This window comes from Pongo abelii, chromosome 2, assembly GCF_028885655.2.
Source record: "Pongo abelii isolate AG06213 chromosome 2, NHGRI_mPonAbe1-v2.0_pri, whole genome shotgun sequence".
Classification (NCBI taxonomy): Eukaryota; Metazoa; Chordata; class Mammalia; order Primates; family Hominidae; genus Pongo; species Pongo abelii.
This window is the reverse complement of record NC_085928.1, coordinates 203,451,727-203,470,328: the sequence shown is the minus strand read 5'-3', so window position 1 is coordinate 203,470,328 and position 18,602 is coordinate 203,451,727. Positions and strand designations below refer to the sequence as shown.

The following is an 18,602-nucleotide window of genomic DNA, read 5'->3' as shown; positions in this document are numbered from 1 at the left end:
TACCCTCCACCTTCTAATGAATAAATTGTCTCCCTAATGTTCCTGCAGTGGAAAATTTTTTTATTTTTGACTTTATTCTTTTTTAGGGCTGTCTTAGATTCACAACAAAAATGAGAGGAAGGTACAGAGATTTCCCATGTACTTCCTTCCCAAACACATACATAGCCTCTGCTACTATCAACGTTCCTCACAAAGTGGTATATTTGTTGTAACTGATGAACTTCCATTGGTGAATGATCAAAGTTTTGACATGTCTTTGTTGTTTTGCTTTTGTCTTACTATCTCAGCTAAAGGAAAATCTCAACCAACATTCATATTGAAACTAATTCAGTCATCAGTAGGTTGATTACGGACACAAGAGTTTGGCAAAACTCAATGAAAGCATTTCGTGAGAAACAATTAATAATAACATCATTATTATCCAAAGTCCATAGTTTGCATTACAGTTCATTCCTGGTCTTGCACATTTTATGGGTTTGAACACATGTATAATGACATATATCCATCATTATGTTATCACACAGAGTATTTTCACTGCCCTAAAAATCCTCTCTGCTCTGCCTAGTCATCTTCCCCCCTTCCCCAAAGCTCCTGGCAACCACTGTGATCTTTTACGATCTCAGTAGTTTTGGCCTTTTATTCTTTTCTTTTTTTTTTTTATTATACTTTAAGTTCTAGGGTACATGTGGACAATGTGCTGGTTTGTTTGGCTTTTCTAAAATGTTATATAGTTGGAATCATATATAGGCTTTTCAGATGGGCTTTTCTTCACTTAGTAATATGCATTTAAGGTTCCACTATGTCTTTTCATAGTTTGATAGTTCATTTGTTTTTAGTGCTGAATAATGCTCCATTGTCTGGATGTACCACAGTTTATTTATTCATTCACCTACCTACCGAAGGATATTTTAGTTGCTTCCAAGTTTGGGCAACTGTAAATAAAGCTACTATAAACATCCATGTGCAGATTTTTGAGTGGAAATAAGTTTTCATTTCCACTGGGTAAAGGATTATGTAGTAAGAATAAGTTTTATTTTGTAAGAAACCTCTAAACTGTCTTTCCAAACAGCTATACTAGTTTGCATTTCTACTACCAATGATTTAGAGTCCTTATTGCTTCACATACTCACCAGCATTTAGTTTTGTTAGTGTTCTGGATTTTGGCCATTCTAATAGGTTTGTAGTAGTTCTATTTATGCTTTTACTCCTATTTCCTCCAACCTTCTCAAGGATTTTATTCCTTTAATAATCTATTTCTTCATTATTATCAACCTTTCTCTTGTTTACTAGATCATTTCCAATGATGGCATATAATACATTCTCATATCTTCTTTCTTTTAAAAATTCTTCTTTGACCCTGAATCTACCACTAGCTACTGCCTCCTTTATTCTTAAACTTCCCAAACAGTTATGTATACCCACTTTCTCCATTCTCATCCCTAATTCTGCTACCATTCCATTTCCGTTAGCCAGATTCTAACATCCAGGGGCATGAATTTGAATTTTGGGCTTATGCAGTTGTTCAGTGGGAGGCAGTGGTATACTTGCAAATGTTTAACATGTTGCTCTCCAAAACAGTCTGAATATACATATAATATATATTTACTTGTTTTCATGTATATAATGGAAACATATATATATATATCGGAAACATGTGTGTGTATATATAAATATATATATATACACATATACACATACACACACCCCTATATATTTGGAAGCATATTTATATATAGTAAACATACACAAACACACACACCCACACACACACATGCATATATGGAAACAAGTAACTTTACTGAAAAGAAATGTGTAGTGAGCAATTTGCAAATAATAGTAAAATATACAATACTCTTTTTTTTTTTTTTTTTTTTGAGACAGAGTCTCACTCCATCACCAAGGCTGGAGTGCAGTGGCATGATCTCAGCCCAATGCAACATCTGGCTCCCAGGTACAAGTGATTTTCATGCCTCAGCCTCCCGAGTACATGGAATTACAGGTGCAAGCCACCATGCCTGGCTAATTTTTGTATTTTTAGTAGAGATGAGGTTTCACCATGTTGGGCAGGCTTGTCTCGAACTCCCAACCTCAAGTGATCCACCCGCCTCGGCCTCCCAAAGTGTTGAGATTACAGGTGTGAGCCACTGCGCTCGGCCAAATATAAAATACTCTTTCTTGCAAATTTCATTTAGCCAATTGATTGTCACAAAATGCTTTCTTTGAGTTTTGCCAAACACTTGTGTCCATAATCAATCTATAGTTACAATTGATGACTGAATTAGTTCCAACATGAATGTTGGTTGAGATTTTCCTTTAGCTGGACTAGTAAGACAAAAGCAAAACAACAAAGACTTATGTCAAAGCTTCAATCATTCATCAGTGGTATGGGAAACTTACCTGTTGAATCATATTTCCTCAGTTTAAAAAATATTCACAATGTAATGGCTACAGATGTGACACATTTTTAAGTCTATTAACCTCAAGGACATAGATAATACTAAAATGTACAAAATAATGAGAGCATTATCAGTTTTGAGTATTCATTTTCTTTGTGTTTAATACCATATATTATTAATTGCAAGTTTATAAAATTTACTTTTAATAATGGCTGTTTTGAATAACTGCCTTGAAATTTAGCAGCAGTTTGCCCTTATGAGCCAATATGAACCAGCTACAGCCACCATTGTCTGACTGTGTACATTACTGACACATTACAAAGATGCAAGTCTTTAATTGCCTCTTCTACTTGCCTCATGGTCTTTATATCTTCTCATCATAATCTTTATATCTTGTCACTATAATCTTAACAGCTATCATGCCAATTTATTTTAAAAACTTGTGTAAACACTCAAAAGAACTTGCTAAGTGGAGCAACCCCTCTCTATACTTCAACTGCACCTCCCTGACACTGCTCTATCAGTGTCCACCAATGACTTCCTTGCTATCAGCAGCAGGAGCCCCTTCTCTCTCTCTTATCTTTGACTTTCTCAACAGCACTCTCTTTCCTCCAGAGATTTCTTTTGACGTTCATGCTACACACATTCCTGGATTACCTACCACCTTAATGAATACAGCTTCCCCATCTCTTTTGCTGATCCCTGCTTCTTTACTTGTTCTCTAACTTTTGGAATATTTCAAGTCTTCTTCTTGGATCCGCTGTCTTTTCAGCCTATACCATCTCCATAAGTAATCTCAACCAGCCCCATGACTTTAATATTATCTATCTGCTGATGAATCCCAAATTTATATCTCCAGCCTTGATGTCCATCCAAAGCTCTGGAAATGTAGCTACTCTGCGTCTAACCATGGATATTTAATAGGAATTAAACTTCACATTCTCAAACAGAACTCTTAATTCCCCCAGATCTGATATTCAATGTAATCATTATGTACTTACTGAGTCCCTAGTTTGTGCTACTTACTGATCTAGGAACTTAGAATAATACATCAGTGAAACAAAACAAGGTTTCTTTCCTTGTGGAGCTTACATTCTACTGGAATTGCATTATTATCTACCTGGTTGTTCAAGTCAAAGAACTAGAGTCACCCTTTATTTTTCTCGTTTCTTCACCCATCACATCCTATACATTTGAAATTTCTGTTAGCACTGCCTCCAAAACGTACTGTGATTCCCCCACTCCATTTTCAATGTAGCCACCATCATTAGTCACTAAGCAATGCCAGCTCTCTTGTGCATTAGTGTAACAACTTTATAGCTGATCTTGCTTCCACTGTTGCTGCCCTCTCCTCACTCCCATTTACACAATAGTAAGAGTGTTGTTTTTAAATATAAATTTTATTAGTCATTCTCTTGCTTAAAATGCTCCAATGGCTTCCCATTTTGACTCAATTCAAGTCTTACATGATTGGGCTCCTGACTACTTCACCAACTTCACCTCTACCGGCATTGCCACTCACTGATGTGACTGCTGTACTGGTCTTACTGTCTCTAGTACATTGTCAAGCTGTGGTCAACTCAAGTACCCTTGCATTGGCTATTCCTTTTGCCTAAAATACTCTCCCCTTGGATCTTTATATGTCTTTGACTTTTTTTCATTATTCATATTTGAGCTCAAATGTCACTTCTTCAGAAAGATCACTTTAATAGTGAACAAGCCAGTTCTCTATCACACAACTCTGCTTTATGTTTTCACAGTACTTTCCACCATCTGAAGTTACTATATTTATCTTTGTTTTCATTAGCTTTTTGCCTGCTTCTCCTCATCCAGAATGTGTGTTTCATGAGAACAACGTTTAGTCTGTATTGATCCATGCTGTAATCCCAATACTTCTGACATATTAAAGGAGCTTGTTAAATATTTGTTAAATCTATTGAAAGAACAACCTCATACAGACTTTGTTAACTTTGTTAGCAGAGTTCCCCTTCACACGAAGCCAAATTTATCTCTAAATGTGTAACTTTCATCCATCCCAGTTTTGCCATTTGAGGTGTCACAGAAGAGTTTAATTTTTTCTTCAGAACAGTCCTTCTGTTTGAAATTTATTTCGAACAGAAAATTCTATTTGAAAGAATTTAGAAACAGCTCTTATTTATTCTGTGGTTGTTCTCTTCTCCATAACAAGTGCCTTTAGAATTTTCTCTATTTTTTGTTAAACAACTTGATTCTTTTCTGTTTAACATATATTAAGTGTATATGTTGCTAACATATATTCACTGTGAAAGACGGAAAACATTTCAAGATATAACAGAGAAAAACCTACTTTTATCTTACTATCCAGAGCTAACCAATTAAAGCATTGTGATGTATTTCTGTCCAGTCTTTTTTCTGTATAAATTAAGAAATTAGAATTATGTCTTCTATATAGTGCATCTTTTTTTCATTTTAATTTTTTTCTTGTGGTAAAATTATATAACATAAAATTTGTCATTTTTTATGTGTATAATTTAGGGACATGAATTATATTCACAATGTTTGCAATCATCACCACTATATATTTTCAAAAGTTTTTCATCACCTCAAACAGATACTCTATCCATTAAGCAATAACTCCCCATTCTTTTTCCCTCCAACCCATGATTAACTCTAATCTATTTTTTGTCTCTATGAATTTGCCTATTCAATATATTTCATATAAATGAAGTCAGGCAGTTTGTACCGTTGTATCTGGTTTCTTTAGTATAATCCATTTTGTAACATGCATCAGAACTTAATTCATTTTTATAGCTGAATAATATTCCATTATATGTATATACCACATTTTATCTATCCATTTATTTGTTGATGGACTTGGGTGCTCCCACCTGTTGGCTGTTGTGAATAATTCTGCAATGAACATTTGTGTAAAATATTTTTTTGAGTCCCTGTTTTCAACTCTTTTGGGTATAAAGTGGAATCTGGGTCATATGTTAATCATATATTTAACTTTTCAAGGAACCACCAAACTATTTTCCTAATGACTGCATCATTTTACATTCTCACTAGCAATATATAAGGGGTCTAATTGCTTCACAGCCTCATCAGCTCTTGTTATTTAATGGTCAAAGATTATTTTAACCATCCTAATAGGTTTGGAGTGTTATCTTATTATGATTTTGACTTGCATTTCTCTAATGACTAATAATAGTGAACATATAGTCACGTGCTCATCAGCCATTTACATGTCTTCTTTGGAGAAATGTTTATTCAGGTCCTTTGACCATTTCCTAATTGAATTTTTGTCTTCTGGGTTTTATTATTATTATTATTATACCTTAAGTTCTAGGGTACATGTGCACAATGTGAAGGTTTGTTACATATGTATACATGTGCCATGTTGGTGTGCTGCCCCCATTAACTCATCATTTACATTAGGTATATCTCCTAATGCTATCCCTCCCCGGTCCCCCAACCCCACAACAGGCCCAGGTGTGTGATGTTCCCCTTCCTGTGTCCAAGAGTTCTCATTGTTCAATTCCCACCTAAGAGTGAGAACACGTGGTGTTTGGTTTTTTGTCCCTGCAATAGTTTGCTGAGAATGATGGTTTCCAGCTTCATCCATGTCTCTACAAAGAACGTGAACTCATCCTTTTTTATGGCTGCATAGTATTCCATGGTATATATGTGCCACATTTTCTTAATCCAGTCTATCATTGATGGACATTTGGGTTGGTTCCAAGTCTTTGCTATTGTGAATAGTGCTGCAATAAACATACGTGTGCATGTGTCTTTGTAGCAGCATGATTTATAATCCTTTGGGTATATACCCAGTAATGGGATGGCTGGGTCACATGGTATTTCTAGTTCTAGATCCTTGAGGAATCGCCACACTCTGTTCCACAATGGTTGAACCAGTTTACAGTCCCACCAGCAGTGTAAAAGTGTTCCTATTTCTCCACATCCTCTCCAGCACCTGTTGTTTCCTGACTTTCTAATGATCACTGTTCTAACTGGTGTGAGATGGTATCTCATTGTGGTTTTGATTTGCATTTCTCTGATGGCCAGTGATGATGAGCATTTTTTCATGTGTCTGTTGGCTGCATAAATGTCTTCTTTTGAGAATTGTCTGTTCATATCCTTTGCCTACTTTTTAATGGGGTTGTTTGTTTTTTTCTTGTAAATTTGTTTGAGTTCTTTGTAGATTCTGGATATTAGCCCTTTGTCAGATGAGTAGATTGCAAAATTTTTCTCCCATTTTTTAGGTTGCCTGTTCGCTCTGATGGTAGTTTCTTTGGCTGTGCAGAAGCTCTTTCATTTAATTATATCCCATTTGTCAATTTTGGCTTTTGTTGCCATTGCTTTTGGTGTTTTAGACATGAAGTCCTTGCCCATGCCTATGTCCTGAATGGTATTGCCTAGGTTTTCTTCTGGGGTTTTTATGGTTTTAGTTCTAACATTTAAGTCTTTAACACATCTTGAATTAATTTTTGTATAAGGTGTAAGGAAGGGATCCAGTTTCAGCTTTCTACCTATGGCTAGCCAGTTTTCCCAGCACCATTTATTAAATAGGGAATCCTTTCCCCATTTCTTGTTTTTGTCAGGTTTGTCAAAGATCAGATGGTTGTAGATGTGTGGTATTCTTTCTGAGGGCTCTGTTCTGTTCCATTGATCTATGTCTCTGTTTTGGTACCAGCACCATGCTGTTTTGGTGACTGTAGCTTTGTAGTATAGTTTGAAGTCAGATAGTGTGATGCCTCCAGCTTTGTTCTTTTGGCTTAAGATTGTCTTGGCAATGCGAGCTCTTTTTTGGTTCCATATGAACTTTAAAGTAGTTTCTTCCAATTCTGTAAAGAAAGTCATTGGTAGCTTGATGGAGTTGGCATTAAATCTATAAATTACCTTGGGCAGTATGGCCATTTTCACGATATTGATTCTTCCTATCCATGAGCATGGAATGTTTTCCATTTGTTTGTGTCCTCTTTTATTTCATTGAGCAGTGGTTTGTAGTTCTTCTTGAAGAGATCCTTCACATCCCTTGTAAGTTGGATTCCTAGGTATTTTATTCTCTTTGAAGCAATTGTGAATGGGAGTTTACTCATGATTTGGCTGTTTGTCTGTTATTGGTATATAAGAATGCTTGTGATTTTTGCACTTTGAGTTCTAGCAGTTCTTCATATATTGTGGAGATTAAACTCTTATGAGACATAAAATCACAAATATTTTCTCCTATATGCTATCTTTTCACTTTTTAAATAATGTCCAAGTTTTTTATTTTAATGGAGTCCTATTTATTTATTTATGTATTTGTTTGTTCGTGTATTTGTTGTTATATCTAAGAATTCAATGCCAAATTCAAGGTTATGAATATTTCTCCCTAAGTTTCTTCTAAGTATTTTATGTTGTTAACTCTTACATTTAGGTCATTGATCCATTTTTTGTGTTAATTTTTTACATGTAGTATGAAGTAGAGGTCCAACTTCCTTGCTTTGTATGTGGAAATCTGGTTGTCCCAGCTTGTTGAAGAGACTATTCTTTCCTTCATTAAATGGTATTAAAATGGCATTTTGAAATCAACTGGCCATAGACGTATGGGCTTATTGCTGAACCCTCAATTCTATTCCATTGGTCTACATGTATTTCCTCATGTTAGCACCAAGCTGGTTTGGTTACTGAGTTTGGATTTGGGAAGTGTGAGTCCTTCAATGCTATTTTTCTTTTCAAGATTTTTAGAAACGATTTAGGGACCCTTATAATGTCATGTAAATTTGAGGACTGACTCCATTTCTCTAAAAATAGCTATTTAAATTTTGATAGATATTGCATCAAATCTGTAGATCACTTTGGATAGTACAGACATCTTAATAATATTGAGTCTTCCAATCCATTAACATGAGATTTTAATGGGTTTTTCCATTTATTTATGTCATCTTTAATTTCTTTCAACAAAGTTTTGTAGTTTTCAGTGTGGAAGCCTTTCTCTTTCTTGGTTAAGTTTATCTCTAGGTATTTCATTTTTTGGAAATAGAATTTTTTATTTTTGAATTGTTCACTGCTGGTGTATAGAAACACAATGATTGTTTTTGTATTGATCTTATGCCCTGAAACATTGCTGTATTCAATTATTAATTTTATCAGCTTTCTTGTGAGTTTCTTAAGATTTTCAGTATGTAGGCTCTTCTCATCAGTGCATAGAGATGGTTTTACTTCTTTCTTCCAATTGGATGATTTTATTTCCTTTTTCTTTTTAAAAGTTACAACTTATCTTTAATTAACACATATTTGTACATATTTATGAGGTACAATGTGATGTTTCAATACATGTATACGTTGTGTAATAATAAAATCATGGTAATTAGCATATTTATCACTTTGCACATGTATCGTTTTTTGTAGTGAGAACATTCAGAATTCTCTTTTTTAGCAATTTTGAAATATAAAGTGTGCTATTGTTAATGATAATCATCCTACTGTGCAAGGAAACAATAGAACTTATTCCTCCTATTGAACTATAACTTTGTACATACTGGCAACCTTCTCTTCATCCCCTTCTCCTCTCTATCTCTATTCTTTCCAGCCTTAAGAAACCACTATTCTCCACTTCTGTGAGATCAACTTTTTTGATTCTACAAATGAGTGAAGTCATGTGGAATTTGTCCTTCTGTGTCTGGCTTCTTTCACTTAGCACAATGTCCTCAAGCTTCATTCATGTTGTTGCAATCAACAAGATTTCCTTCTTTTTTTAAGGCTGAATAGTATTCCATCCTGTATACCACATGTTCTTTATTCATTCACCTGTTGATATACCCTTAGGGCAATTCCATGTTTTGGCTATTATGAATAGGGCTGCAATAAGCACGGGAGTGCAGATTTTTCTTTGACATACTGATGTTATTTTCTTTGGATATATACCCAGCAGTGGGATTGCAAGATCATATGGTGGTTCTATTTTTAATTTTTAAGGGAACCTCCATGCTATTTTCTTTAATGGCTGTATTAATTTACATTTCGACAAACAGTATGTGAGGGTTCTCTTTTCTTTACATTCTCACTAATATTTATTATTTTTTGTCTTTTTGATAATAGCTGTTCTAACTTGAGTGAGATTATATCTCACTGTGGTTTTGATTTACATTTCCCTGATATTAATGATGTTGAACATTTTTTCATATATCTGTTGGCATATGGTGTACTTATTTCCATGGTTTTTTTGGAGAAATGTCTAGTTAGGTATTTTGTCCATTTTTTAATTGAATTATTTTATTATTATTTTTGCTATTGAGTTTTTTTTGAGTTCCTGATATAATCTGGATATTCACCCGTTGTCAGGGGCTATTATATTATACTGCATAGTTTAGAAATACTTTCTTCCATTATGTAGGTTGTCTCTTCAATCTGTTAACTGTTTCCTTTGTTGTGCAGAATCTTTTTAGTTTTATGTAATCCCCATTTGTCTATTTTTGCTTTTGTTGCCTATGCTTTTAGGGTTTTAGCAAAAAAATTCTTGCCCAAATCAAAACCATGAAGCATTTTTCATATGTTTTTGTTTAGTAGTTTTATAGTTTCGAGTTTTACATTTAAGTTTTCAATCCACTTCGATTTAATTTTCTTATTTGGTGAGAGATAGGGGTCTAGTTCATTCTTCTGCATCGATAACCAATTTTCTCAGCACCATTCATTGAGGAGACAGTGCTTTCCCTAATGTGTGTTCTTTGCACCTTTGTGAAAATCAATTGACTGTATATGTTTTTATTTATTTCTGGAATCTCTATTCTGTCCCATTGGTCTATGTGTCTATTTTATACCAATACCAAGCTGTTTTAGTTACTGTAGTTTTGTAGTATATTTTAAAGTCAAGGATACGTGAGGCCTCTGGCATTATTCTTTTTGCTGAAGAGTGCTTTGGTTATTCAAGGTCTTTTGTGGTCCCTATACATTTTAGGATTTTTTTTCTATTTCTGTGAAAAATTTCTTTGGTGTTTTGATAGAGATTGGATTGAATCTATAGATTGTTTTAGGTAGCAGGGATATTTCCACAATATTAATTCTTCCAATCAATTAACATGGGATATATTTTCATGTATGTGTGTTAGCTTCCATTTTTTTTCACCAGTGTTTTACAGTTTCCAGTATAGAGATTTTTCACCTCCTTGGTTAAATTTATTTCTAGGCATCTTACTTTTTGTGGTGTAGCTATTGAAAGTGGCATTGTCTTCTTTATTTCTTTTATAGATAATTCACTATTAGCCTATATAAAAGCTACTGATTTTTCTATGTTGATTTTGGGTTCTAAAAATTTACTGAATTTATTTATTAATTCTATTAGTTTTCTGGTGGAGTCTTTAGGGTTATCTATGTATAAGAGCATGCCACCACCAAACAGGGACAATTTTACTTTCTCCTTCCCAATTTGAATGTCTCTTTTTTTTTTCTCTTGCCTAGTTGCTCTGGCTAGGACTTCCAGTACTATGTTGAATAGAAGTGGCAAAAGTGGGCATCCTTTTCTTGTTCCAGATTTTAAAGGAAAAGCTTTTAACTTTTCCCCGTTAGTATGATGTTAGTTGTGGATTTGTCATACATGGCCTTTATTGCATTGAGGTGCATTTCTTCTATGCTTAATTTGTTCAGAGTTTTTAGCAGAAGGGAATTTTGAATATTGTTAAATGCTTTTTCTGAATCTATTGAAATGATTATATGGTTTTTGTCCTTCATCCTATTGATGTAATGTATCATGTTTATTGATTTGAATATGTTGAACCGTCCTTGCATCTTGGGGTGAATCCCACTTGATCATGGTGAATTACCTTTTTAATGTGTTGTTAAAATCAGTTTGCTAGTATTTTGCTGAGGATTTTTTTTTTACATCTACATTTACTAGAAATATTGGTCCTTTTTTATTGTGTCCTTGTAGTGGGGGACTCATAGAATGAATTTGGAAGTATTTGCTCCCTTACAATGTTTAGGGATAGTTTGAATAGAATCGATATTAGTTATTCTTTAAATGTTTGGTAGAATTTAGTGGAGAAGCCATCAGGCACTGAACGTTTTTTGATTGGAAAAGTTTTATTACTGATTCAATCCTGTTACTAATTATTGGTCTGTTCATGTTTTCTGTTTCTTCATGATTCATTCTTGGTAGGTTGTATGTGTCCAGGAATTTATCCATTTATTCTGGATTTTCTAATTTGTTGGCATACAGTTGTTCATAATAGTCTCTTATGATACTTTGTATTTCTGTGTTATTAGTTGTGATGTATCCTTTACCTCTGATTTTATTTATTTTAGTCTTCTCTCTTTTTTTCTTAGTCTCGCTATGGTTTGTTGATTTTGCTTATCTCCTCAGAAAACCAACTCTGTTTTGCCTATCTTTTGTATTGCTTTCAGGTCGATTTCATTTGTTTCTGCTTTATCTTTATTCTTTCTTTCTTTCTACTAATATTGGGTTTAGTTTGTTGTTGTTCTTTTACTTCCTTGAGGTTCAACATTAGGTTGTTGTTTGTTATTTCTTCTTTATTCATGTAGGCATTTATTGCTGTAAACTTTCCTTTGAGTACTGCTTTTGCTATATCCCAAAGGTTTTGCTGTGTTTGTTTCAATTTTCATTTTTCTCTAAAAATTTTTTAACTTCTCTTCTAATTTCTTCATTGACTCATTGGTTGTTCAGTAGCACCTTGTTTAATTACCATATATTTGTATAGTTTCTGAAGGTCCTCCTGTCATTGATTTATAGTTTCATATTATTGTGGTTGGAAACAATACTTGATATGATAATTGATTTTTAAAAAAATGTTTTAGTACTTGTTTTGTGACCTACCATATGATCTAAACTGGAGAATGTTCCATGCGCTTTAGAAAATAATGTGTATTCTTCTGTTATTGAATAGAAAGTTTTGTATACATCTGGTAAGTCTATTTTGTCTAATGTAGTTCAGTTCCCATATTTTCTTGTCAATTTTATGTCTAGTTGATCTGTCTCTTGTTGAAAGTGGGTTATTGAAGTCCCTTGCTATTATTGTCTTGCTATTTCTCCTTTTGTGTTCATTAACATTTGCTTTATATATTTATGTGCTTCAATGTTGGGTGCATTGTCTCTTGTGACAGTTTTTGACTTGAAGTCTGGTTTATCTGACATTAGGTATAGCCAATCTTGCTCTCTTTTGATTACCATTTGCATAGAATATCTTCCTCTATCTCTTTATTTTCAGCTTATTTGTGTCCTTAAGGATAAGGTGAGTCTTTTATAGGCATTACATAGTTGAGTCTTGTTTTTTTAAATCTATTCAGCTACTCGCAAATAAACTAGAAAATCTAGAAGAAATGGATAAATTCCTCGACATATACACTCTCCCAAGACTAAACCAGGAAGAAGTTGTATCTCTGAATAGACCAATAACAGGATCTGAAATTGTGGCAATAATCAATAGCTTATCAACCAAAAAGAGTCCAGGACCAGATAGATTCACAGCCGAATTCTACCAGAGGTACAAGGAGGAACTGGTACCATTCCTTCTGAAACTATTCTAATCAATAGAAAAAGAGGGAATCCTCCCTAACTCATTTTATGAGGCCAGCATCATCCTGATACCAAAGCCAGGCAGAGACACAACCAAAAAAGAGAATTTTAGACCAATATCCTTGATGAACATTGATGCAAAAATCCTCAATAAAATACTGGCAAACTGAATCCAGCAGCACATCAAAAAGCTTATCCACTATGATCAAGTGGGCTTCATCCCTGGGATGCAAGGCTGGTTCAATATATGTAAATCAATAAATGTAATCCAGCACATAAACAGAACCAAAGACAAAAACCACATGATTATCTCAATAGATGCAGAAAAGGCCTTTGACAAAATTCAACAACGCTTCATGCTAAAAACTCTCAATAAATTAGGTATTGATGGGATGTATCTCAAAATAATAAGAGCTATCTATGACAAACCCACAGGCAATGTCATACTGAATGGGCAAAAACTGGAAGCATTCCCTTTGAAAACTGGCACAAGACAGGGATGCCCTCTCTCACCACTCATATTCAATGTAGTGTTGGAAGTTCTGGCCAGGGCAATTAGGCAGGAGAAGGACATAAAGGGTATTCAATTAGGAAAAGAGGAAGTCAAATTGTCCCTGTTTGCAGAGGACATGATTGTATATCTAGAAAACCCCACTGTCTCAGCCCAAAATCTCCTTAAGCTGATAAGCAACTTCAGCAAAGTCTCAGGATACAAAATCAATGTACAAAAATCACAAGCATTCTTATACACCAATAACAGACAAACAGAGAGCCAAATCATGAGTGAACTCCCATTCACAATTGCTTCAAAGAGAATAAAATACTTAGGAATCCAACTTACAAGGGACGTGAAGGACCTCTTCAAGGAGAACTACAAACCACTGCTCAATGAAATAAAAGAGGATACAAACAAATGGAAGAACATTCCATGCTCATGGGTAGGAAGAATCAATATTGTGAAAATGGCCACACTACCCAAGGTAATTTATAGATTCAATGCCATCCCCATCAAGCTACCAATGACTTTCTTCACAGAACTGGAAAAAACTACTTTAAAGTTCATATGGAACCAAAAAAGAGCCCGCATCACCAAGTCAATCCTAAGCCAAAAGAACAAAGCTGAAGGCATCACGCTACCTGACTTCAAACTATACTACAAGGCTACAGTAACCAAAACAGCATGGTGCTGGTACCAAAACAGAGACATAGATCAATGGAACAGAACAGAGCCCTCAGAAATAACGCCACATATCTACAACTATCTGATCTTTGACAAACATGAGAAAAACAATCAATGGGGAAAGGATTCCCTATTTAATAAATGGTGCTGGGAAAACTGGCTAGCCATAGGTAGAAAGCTGAAACTGGATCCCTTCCTTACACCTTATACAAAAATTAATTCAAGACGGATTAAAGACTTAAACGTTAGACCTAAAACCATAAAAACCCTAGAAGAAAACCTAGGCAATACTATTCAGGACATAGGCATGGGCAAGGACTTCAGGTCTAAAACACCAAAAGCAATGGCAACAAAAGCCAAAATTGACAAATGGGATCTAATTAAACTAAAGAGCTTCTACACAGCCAAGGAAACTACCATCAGAGTGAACAGGCAACCTACAAAATGGGAGAAAATTTTCACAACCTGCTCATCTGACAAAAGGCTAATATCCAGAATCTACAAAGAACTCAAACAAATTTACAAGAAAAAAACAAACAACCCCATCAAAAAGTGGGCAAAGGATATGAACAGACACTTCTCAAAAGAAGACATTTATGCTGCCAAAAGACACATGAAAAAATGCTCATCATCACTGGCCATCAGAGAAATGCAAATCAAAACCACAATGAGATACCATCTCACACCAGTTAGAATGGCAATCATTAAAAAGTCAGGAAATAACAGGTGCTGGAGAGGATGTGGAGAAATAGGAACACTTTTACACTGTTGGTGGTACTGTAAACTAGTTCAACCATTGTGGAAGTCAGTGTGGCTATTCCTCAGGGATCTAGAACTAGAAATACCATTTGACCCAGCCATCCCATTACTGGGTATATACCCAGAGGACTATAAATCATGCTGCTATAAAGACACATGGACAGGTATGTTTATTGCGGCACTTTTCACAATAGCAAAGACTTGGAACCAACCCAAATGTCCAACAATGATAGACTGGATTAAGAAAATGTGGCACATATATACCATGGAATACTATGCAGCCATAAAAAATGATGAGTTCATGTCCTTTGTAGGGACATGGATGAAATTGGAAACCATCATTCTCAGTAAACTATCGCAAGGACAAAAAACCAAACACCGCATGTTCTCACTCATAGATGGGAATTGAACAATGAGAACACATGGACACAGGAAGGGGAACATCACACTCTGGGGACTGTTGTGGGGTTGGGGGAGCGGGGAGGGATAGCATTAGGAGATATACCTAATGCTAAATGACAAGTTAATGGGTGCAGTACACCAGCATGGCACATGTATACATATGTAACTAACCTGCACATTGTGCACTTGTACCCTAAAACTTAAAGTATAATAATAATAAAAAAAAAGAAAACAGTGAATGAATAAATAAGATGATTTTTTTTCAAAAAAAAAATCTATTCAGGTACTCTATGTCTTTTGATTGGAGAATTTAAAAATCCATTTACATTCAAAGTAATTATTGATAGTTAAGGACTTACTATTGCCACTTTGTTATTTTATGGCTGTTTTGTAGTTCTTTTGTTCCTTTCTTTTTTTCTTTTTATCTCTTTGATTTGGTGATTTTCTCCAATGCTGACTTTTGATTACTTTCTCTTTATTGTTTGTGTATTTGCTATAGCTTTTTGCTTTGTAGTTACCATGAAGCTACATAAAATATCTTATAATTATAATGGACTGTTTTACACTGAAAACAACTAACCTCAGTCACCTACAAATCTCTAGACTTTCATCCTTCCCCCAATTTATATTTTAGTGTCACAATTTACATCTTTTTATTTTATGTACTTCTTAACAATGTGTTGTAGTTACTATTATATTTGACTGTTTTGGCTTTTAGACTTCATACTAGAGATATATATGATTTATAGAGCACCATAACAGTATTGGGATATTCTGGATTTCACTATATATTTACTTTCATCAGTGAATTTTATACTTTCATATGTTTTTATATTAGTAGTGTCCTTCCATTTCTACTTGAAAAACTCTCAAGCATTTCTTGTTAGGAAAATCTAGTGGTGATGAATTCTCTCAACTTTTGCTTGTCTAGGACTTTATTTCTCCTTCACTTCTGAAGGACAGCTTTACTTGTTTAGTATTTTCAGCTGCCAGTTTTTATTTGCTTTCAGCACCTTGAATATATCATCTCACTCTCTCCTGTCCTGCAGGGGTTTTGCTGAGAAATCTGTTGATAGTCTAATGGGGATTTCCTTATTTGTGATTTGGCACTTTTCTCTTGCTGCTTTTAAAATTCTATCTTTGTCCTTTATTTTGACAATTTATTATAATGTGCCATGGTGAGAATCTCTTTGGGTTGAATTCTTTTGGGGACCTTTGAAATTCATATATCTGGATTTTCATATCTCTTGTAGGACTTAGAAGGTTTTCAGCACTTAACGTATTAAATAAAATGTTTTGTTTCTATCTTTGTCTCTTCTCCATCTGGAAATCCCATAATGCTAATGTTTGATCATTTCATGGTGTTTCATAAGTCCTATGGGTTGTGTTTGTTCTTTTATGTTCATTTTTTCTTTGCTTCCTCTGACTGGGTAATTTCAAAAGACCTAGCTCCAAATTCAGAGATTCTTCCTTCTGCTTGCTCTAGTCTGCTATTAAAACTCTCTATTTTTTTTTTTATTTCATTCATTAAATTCTTCAGCTCCAAAGTTTCTGTTTGGTTCTTTTTAAATGATATTTATCTCTTTGTTAAGTTTCTCATTTAAATTCTTTAAACTCTTTTCCTAATTTTGCTGAATTGTCTGTCTGTATTCTTTTGTATCTCACTGAGTTTCCTTAAGATCATTATAAATTCCTTTTCAGGAAATTCATAACTTTCCTTTTCTTTGGGGTCAGTTACTGGAGAATTATTGTGTTTCTTTGTTGATATCATATTTTCTTGCTCTTTCGTATTTCCTTTTTGTTTCTGCATCAATGTCTTTACACCTGGCAGAACAATCACCTCTTCCAAACTTTACATAGTGGCTTTCATTTGCAGATGAGTCTCAGTATGCTAATTGTGAAGATTGTGGTAACTCTGATTCTGAGAAGATGCAGTAGTATAGACTTTGTACAACTTTTTCAGCTAAGATCAATGCCAATAATGACTCTGAGTGCCTCAGTGGCCATTTTATAGATGATGAGGAGACTTAACTGAGGGACCCTCTCGGTGTCAGATCTGGCATGACCTATAAGCAGCTGCAGTAGTGCTGGGTTATAGCAGGAAGACCTCAGAGAGGCTGTGAAGCTAGGCTCCTATGTTCAGGATTTTTCTCCTTAGAGAGAAGGACTGCTCTGGAGGTTTGGGACCACAGAACAGGGTACAGCTGCAATTCAGGAACTAGGGCTAATAGGATATAATGGCAACGAAGTTCCCTGGGAGATGAAGCACCATCCAGTGGTGACCTTGGACCCTGAGATGATGGGGCACAGTGGTATTCCAGACTCTGTGAAGCTGGGGTACAGAAACAGCAAAGAACCCAAAATGGCACAGCTATCACTTGGGCCATGGAGGGGCAGTGGGTGGGGGACAGGGAGCAGCACAGTGATGACTCCACTTACCTGGGAAGGAGGTATCTCAAGCAGTTCAGACTGTAGTCCAGCTAGTCAAGCTCTAGGGAACCAGAGAACAAGAGTTATTTTTCCTGTTGGGGGAAGGGATATCTCTGCTCAGCCAGTGCTTTTCCCTGGGCTGTGGAGTACTACGTCAGCTCAGGCCTGGAATGCACAACTGCCCAGCTCAGCCAAAGCATTGATTCCTTGGGAGGCAGTGCACTGCTTTAGCTCAGGCTTGGGGGTAAGTATAGGGGTTAGGGGAAGTGAGGTATGACTGCTCTTGGCCAACACACCATTTCCTGGGAGATAGAGCACTAGTTCAACTCAGGCACTGGGGAGGCATGACTACTCTGGGAAGCCAAAGTACCATTTTCCCAGAAGGCAAGACACTACACTTCAGCTCAGGCATGGGGGCAGGGGCAGCAGCAACTGGGAGGGGTAGTTGGACCACTTTGCCAAGGCATTGTTTCTTCAGGAGGCAGTGCACGGCATCATCTCAAGCTCCAAGGGGCAGGGCACAGCAGGGACTCAGAAGGGTATATGGAGCAGCTTTACCATGGTACTCTTTTTCTTCCACTGTGTTACCAGAGGCAGTGCACAGGTTCAACTCAGGTCCCTAAGGGCAGGGTGCAGCAGTGACTAAGAGGAGTAGATGGAGCAGTTTCATCAAGGCAGTTTCTCTGGGATGCAATGTACAGCTTCCCCTCAGGCCATGCAGGGCAGGGTGTGTTGACTGGGAAGGGCAAATGGAGCAGCTCTGCCAAGGCACTCATTTCCTCTGGAGGTAGTGTGTAGCTTCAGTTCAGTCCCTAGAGGACATGGTGCAGTGGGACTAAGAGGGGTAAATGGAATAGCTGCATAGCAACTTGGCCCACAGGGTAAGATGTAGCAGCAGATCAGGGATGGCAGGGCACCAGGCAGGAGTAGTCCAGCAGCCGTT

General features: G+C 35.8%; 1 protein-coding gene across 1 annotated transcript in view; it reads left to right on the top strand.

Moving 5' to 3' along the window:
* ATP13A4 (ATPase 13A4) overlaps nucleotides 1-18,602 on the top strand; it is a 203,815-nt gene that overhangs the window by 166,510 nt on the left and 18,703 nt on the right. The window lies entirely within an intron of this gene.